Source organism: Austrofundulus limnaeus, unplaced genomic scaffold (assembly GCF_001266775.1).
Source record: "Austrofundulus limnaeus strain Quisiro unplaced genomic scaffold, Austrofundulus_limnaeus-1.0 Scaffold265, whole genome shotgun sequence".
Classification (NCBI taxonomy): Eukaryota; Metazoa; Chordata; class Actinopteri; order Cyprinodontiformes; family Rivulidae; genus Austrofundulus; species Austrofundulus limnaeus.
This window is the reverse complement of record NW_013952667.1, coordinates 237,047-243,836: the sequence shown is the minus strand read 5'-3', so window position 1 is coordinate 243,836 and position 6,790 is coordinate 237,047. Positions and strand designations below refer to the sequence as shown.

Sequence of the window (6,790 nt, the reverse complement as noted above, 5' to 3'; positions counted from 1 at the left end):
AACAGGCAGGAGACGGTGCAGCCAGCACTGACCACCCTGTGCACACTGTTGACCCAAAAGGCCTCCTTACAGTCCTTCACAATCTGGGCATGCAAACCAACGCAGACTCAAGCACGTGGTAACATGAACCCCATCATCTCGACACGCCGCTGTCACCCTGCTGAACACAGGAAGTAAAATATTGATCCAAGACGAAGAGGATCAGAGGGATGCAGTGGAGACAGACAAAGGAGACTCTCTGCAGAGCGGCTGGTAAAGGACATAAAAACATTCAGAGGAGGATGTGCATTTAGATGAGTTTTCTTTATCTCAGGGCCACAGTGCATTAATTTAAACCAGCCTTTATTCAGTTGAAAGCCTTATGAATCCCTACCCGTGCAGAATCAGTACTTGGAGAGTGAGCTGAAATACTGTAAAAACTTTCTTTCTACACTGAACTTTTTAAACAACAACAATAACAATATTTTCCAGGAAACTAACAAATAAAGGATAAACAGCATGGAGCAGAGGGAGTGAAAATAAGAATAAAAAAAAGCAAACTGGTTGCAGTGAAAGTTTCTGTGTGTAGTTAGGTCAAATGCCCATGACTCACTCTGAACATGCTGCACTCCTCCCCCTCTTTGTGCCCCTCACAAAGAAAGGCCTATCACATTCCCTGTTTTATTCTTTACCATTTAGCAATAAAAATAGACATTTCCTCTTTCTCATGCTGCATATCTCCTTTCTTGGCTCCATGGATGTGTCTACCACCTCACTGCTTTCGTCATCCTCCTCTCCTCTTCTTTTCCCCCCACTCTCTGCAAGCCTCCAAAGTCTGATCTTTTCTATTTATAATATTCAACCCACATTCACCTTCTCAAGTGACACAGTAGAAGATCATTTCTTCCAATTGAAAGCAGCCTGTGGTGGTCACAGAAGGGAAAATGCAGCGAGGAGGGATGGATTTGGAAAAAGAGGTGGGAACGAAAAGCTTTTAATAACTGGAATCAATCAAACTCTTTAATTACTCACATGGCTTGTAAATATAAGCAGTTTTAAAATAATTAATGTGGTCCAAATTACACCAAAAAAACTGTTATATGACTTTATGAAGTTTATTTTAATATTACAACTGCAGTTTATATTCAAATAATGAAACAATGAGGATCCYATAAAGACAAAATCTGAAATTTGGTTAAATTTTTCTGAAGGTTTCTTCCAGTTAAGAGTTTTTTTTCCTCTCCACTGTCACCTGCTGACTTACAATGTCAAATATGAGAGACGTTTCAGTGCAATCTCATACAGTAGCTCTGTTTGTTAGATAATACTTTGATACTGCAGAGAACCGTACTGAAATTAAATGAACTGGATGTATTGTTGGTGAAGATAAGATCTGGATGTTTTAMCTTTGTATATATTTGTTTGATCACCATTTTAAGCTTTAATATTTCCTYTATTTCTTGAGTAAAATATCTGAGTACTGAGTAAGCTGTCCTAATAAACCTTAAATTCATTGAGTCCAGACAGAACTGAAGGTTTTGACTCTTTTGAGATGTAACCAGTGGGAGCTTGTCACCAACAAAAACGCTCTTGAAGTGTTAAAATATCATTACAGCCTTTCAAAAAAGAAAAAGCCTTGAAGACTTTGAAACATTATTGTTACATAATATAAGTAAGAGACAGGGGGRAAAAAGAAAACTCAAACAAGGGGGCATTGATTTCAAAGACTTATGCCTGGAGATACATTCAGCCCAGTTTACTGTTTGACTGAGCCTTTTGTGTTAAATAAAAAAAAAAAAAAACATGTTCAAAATACTCAATGACACAAAAAGCCAAACATAAAAGCAGATGGAGAAAAAAAAACACATTTACACACAACGGACGCCAATAAATGATTTATTTTATTGAAAGGCATAACCCACTCCTTTTTATAAAAAAGTAAATATAAATTTCAAATGAATCTTTTAGGTCATTACTTACAAAAGCTTATTGAGTGTGTCTTTAATGTCAAAAATACAACAATTATGGAACAAACACAGTGAGAGTTTGTATAGTAAACCTATATAATTTCACTACTTCAAGTTATTGTGTAAATATGTCAAAAATAAAACTTAAATTGTTTTTGTCTTTAAATATTTAAGAGGTATGAAGGTATTTTTAAAAAATATTGTTGAATCAAGTGACATTTCAACAGTTCTGAAACAATACAACTATATGATGATACATGATCATCGATGAATGACTGACAATTCAAAATAAAAAAGGTAGAACAGGCTTTAACAGTTCATTTAGAAAATAAAAGCAAAAAAACACATAATTTACAAGAAAAATGAAAAACATCTAACATTAGATGGAATCTAATAACTGTTCATTTAAATTTTAAACATATTTTACTGCATTAGGTGTCATATTTCTTTTTTTTTTGTTAGTTGATGTTGTTCAAATACTCAAGTACACAACACTGAAACAGTAAAACGTGCAAGAAGCAAAGCATTAAAAACTGAGCCTCGTCGTATCAGAGACGACTGGATTGCACTGAGTTGTTTTCTGTTTCATCAACATTTGATATTTAGATTCGTCAAACCCTCAGAAAAATAAGTTGCCTATCAGTTTTATTTTGGTGAAATGTATGAAAAAAAAGTAAGCCACATGAGAAACCCGCATCACTCCTTTGACCTTTTAATAATGATCACAAACATCTCTGCTGACAATGGAACAACGTTCCAACCAGCTCATATAAAGTTCACTGACTTATATTTTTATAAAAATGTTGTAATATGTCGCTCTTGAATAGCTCAGTTTTGTTGGTTGTTTGTCACATTTGCATTGAAAATATATTCCTCAAAATAAAATGTTTTGGTGCAAAAGATTAATAGTTTGTGTTGAACTGCAAGCTTTTCACATATATTAGTAACAACAATTCAAAAAAAATATTAATATAAAATAATTCAAAATTCTTTATTCTTTTATCATATTTACACCCATCTAAATTTTAACTCATTCACTCCACTATTTTATAATAAACTGTCTAAAAATATTGCATGTGCTCCTTTAGTCTTATTTATTATTTGTGCTTTTTAAAATAGTCCTTGCTATATGTTTACTTTTGTAAATTCTGTTGTTTGAAGCTAATTAGAACAGAAACAATCTGAATTTTTCTCTCTCATTTGAAACCATAAAGGGGTATTAATGTTGGCTTTTCTTCTAAAATTGAATAGTTTTTTTGGGGTAAATATTGCACAGAACCTCCAGAGTGTGCACCAGAAACATGTAAATAATTAAATATTCTCTTTTGCTGACAGCTCTCAAATCCTCATATTTAATTTAATCAATCTCATACTGTGAAAGCTTCGGGAGGTGGAGGAATCGACTTTATCATTGTTTCTAGTTTAAATGATTTTTTTTTGGTCTCTTACATTAGCTGAAGTCTTCCCAGACTTTTAAAACCATTTATTGTGAGTGAATTCGTTTTGAAGCGGCCAACATTTTGTTTCCAGGTGAAATTTGATGAGAGGTTCTGCTGTCTGGGATTGTGTGGATAAATAAGTTTGTACTCTCATTAAATGGTGAATCACCTCAGCTCTTTTCTCCTCATCAGCAGAAGTGTCTGTTTCAAACCTTGTGTTCCTTCTAATCAAATCTCTCTGAAACACCTGGCCATGGCTTCCACCTCAGCTGGTGTTGCCTTTGACTTCCTGTGTGTGTGTGTGTGTGTTTGTGTGTGCCTGAGTTGTACTGGGGACATGCATGTGTTCACGTGAAGAAGTGCAATAAAAGACCACATATGCTTTATAGCCATTAGCCCTTCTATTCTGCAGAGGTTTTCAGGGAGAGAAAGCTTCATTTGACATTGTCATGGACTAATTATTCATATCTGTTTCACCTTGACACTGTCCATCACTCGTATCTTTCTGACAGCTCATTTCGGCTCGTAGTCTGTTTGTTTCTGGACGTCAGGACTCCACAACGGACTGAACTCTCTTGTTTGATAACAGACTCTTTGAGCTAGGAGCCCTGTCATAGGCTGGACAGTATATTTGGCAATCTGTGATTGGTTGTAAACTGTCACATGGTGTTAACATAATGTTATATTACTGGCTGTTTTCTGCTGACGAGTCAGTTACAATCATGCAGAACTTCCTGATTCAGTTATGTTTATTTGTCGCTCATAATTAAATCATATTTGATTATCATACACGCAGACTTTTCTGGCATTATTCCAACTTGTTTCTGCTTTTTGTGACGACAGACATGTTTATATGATGAATGTATTTTCATTACAGTGAAACTTGTGTTTCTGCTTCCATTTATTTTTTTTTCTGTTCAGGTTTTGTATATTTTAAACACAACATAAAGACAATATAAAGAAAAGTGCATTTAAACCATGTTTAAAGTGAGGTGATAATGACCAATCAAAAACTAACCTAAAGCTTTTTGTTCAACCTCAGTTTGAGTTTAATTCAGACTGGAGCAGCAAAACAGCCAGTCTGAGTTGTGGTAATAAAATAACTCAAAATTCAAACATTTCATAGTGATTAAAATGTTTTTTTATTTGTTTTTCTTTATAAGCCCTCAAATCACATCAAACTCAGGGCCTGCAGTCTAAATTTGACTCTTTTTAACATTTTATCCAGCCCCAAAGGTAATATTTTTTGTCACATTCGTCTCATTTGAAGGTCAGCTTTCAAGCCAAGAAAACTAAGTTTAAATTTTTTTAGTCAGTGTTGATATTGGTGCAGAAAGAGCAACAGAAAATCAACTTTAATTATCTTTTGCTGTATTCGTTTCTTATTTAAAAGTCAAATAACTGGATTTTTAGTGAGGGTTTAATTTGCTGTATTGTGATAAAATGTATCTTTAAGAAATAATAATGAAAATAAGAAAATAATTTAATGATGTGTCTTTCTAGATTTTATCATATTTTCTCTTTATCTGTCAGGTTATGTATGTTCTGAATGCTACAATAAACATAATGTAGTAAAGGTTATGTGTTTTTCTATAAGACTAACTTGTAATATAGTGTTTATTTTTATAAATATTGACAGAAATCGGCCCTTGGCTTGGACCATGTTTTTAATTTTGGCCAACCTTGTGTAATTGTGTTTGACACCCCTTCTTTAAATTGTCAGTAATTTCCCATTACTGGGTTATTTTTACTTGCTAGCATGAACAGCAGCAGCAGTAGCACTTCCCACGAAAATGTCAAAATAAAACATTTGAGAGATTAAAATGTGTGTATTCATTTTTATCTGTGTAACAATGTTTAGGGGTTGTTGCTAATAAACAGCATGATATGCAGGAATGTCTGTGTTCATCTTTAAAGCCAATTTAAGAGAGACATAATGTGAATCTGTGGTCTAATAGTCAATTCTTTAATTAGCTACTGCTTCACATGTCATTTAAACATATTTTACAGCAATAACAAACCAACCACCTGGAATAAAAACAGTCTATTAATTCAAGGTAAAAAATTTTTTTCCTTTAAACAGCGATGAAGAAAGCCTGGAAATTGTGAACTTCCTGGTGGATGTGCCGGATGTTAGTGAGTACCTGAAAAAGTCATTTGAAGGCTTGGCGTCGGTTCGAGAGCAGCCAGGAGGTTTGCTCTGCTGCTCCTGGAGGCTTTTAGAAATCTGCACAACTCATCAAGCAGTTTTTCACTTGTTTGTTTGATGGCTTGTTCTTAAAGCTCGGCGCACAGAAGTGAAACCGTTTCCTTCCCGACGCTCTGCACCGTCTCTGATCACTTTCATTACTTGTTCTAAATGAGACTTACGGCWCTGCGGGCTGCACTAATAGGAAGCTGCTGCCAAGTTCAAATAAAGTCACTTTTTGTCTTCAAAGGAAAATTCTCCTTCCAATTTTCTAACTCTTTTTAAAAAAACTGTTGTGTTCTCTTAGCGCAGTGGGATCTCTAAACACCGCTGCGGTAGCTGACTTTCTGAGGGTTTGGTATTATTAGAGGGTTTTTAAAACAGCACGGATGGCCTGATTTTAAACGAGGCCCTTGCAAAGTATAGATTGAACACAGGAGCGCAGTTCTGGTGCAGCGTGCATGAAGAAAGATGTGCTAAAACTAGCCTGGCAGTGAGCGGATGGGTGGTATCAGACACAATCTGAGAGCTAAATCTGCAGCAGTGTGCATGTCTTCCCCCAACAAGCATGTGTGTGTGTGTGGAGACAGATGTGTCTTAGGTGTGTGTATGAAAGGGCGGAGGCTGGTGTGTATTTGGGGAAGATGTAGGTTAATGGTTGTCTCTGTCCCTCTGATCTGAATAATTCATCCAGAGGGAGGCTTTTATGTGTCTCTGAAGGCATTCTGGGATTGCTCGATCAGGCTGCTGCTAAACTGCTACCTGCTTCCTCCAGTTTTAGACATGATAATGGCTACAACCTCACTGACAACTGTTTGCAGGTGTGTGTGTGTGTGTGTGTGTGTGTGTGTGTGTGGGTGTGTGTGTGTGTGTGTTTAAACAGGCCTTTAGATCGCCTAAAGCTTCCACTCTGTCAGACAATGTGTGTGTGCTGATTAAAAAAATGTGCATGTTCCTCACTTCTATACACTGTTTTTAAGGTGTCAGTCCACTAGTATTTTTTTTCTATATTCTTTTCAGTAACATTGCCAAAAATATACAAAGATACACACACACACACACACACACACCTGCAAACAGTTGTCAGTGAGGTTGTAGCCATTATCATGTCTAAAACTGGAGGAAGCAGGTAGCAGTTTAGCAGCAGCCTGATCGAGCAATCCCAGAATGCCTTCAGAGACACATAAAAGCCTCCCTCTGGATGAATTATTCAGATC

General features: G+C 35.9%; 1 long non-coding RNA gene across 1 annotated transcript; it reads left to right on the top strand.

The window, feature by feature from the left end:
- The first annotated feature begins 1,030 nt into the window (after nucleotides 1-1,030).
- Nucleotides 1,031-6,643, top strand: LOC106526220 (uncharacterized). The gene is made up of 2 exons (XR_001311227.1): nucleotides 1,031-6,153; nucleotides 6,395-6,643. It is a non-coding gene; the product is annotated as an uncharacterized LOC106526220 (long non-coding RNA).
- Nucleotides 6,644-6,790: the final 147 nt, after the last annotated feature.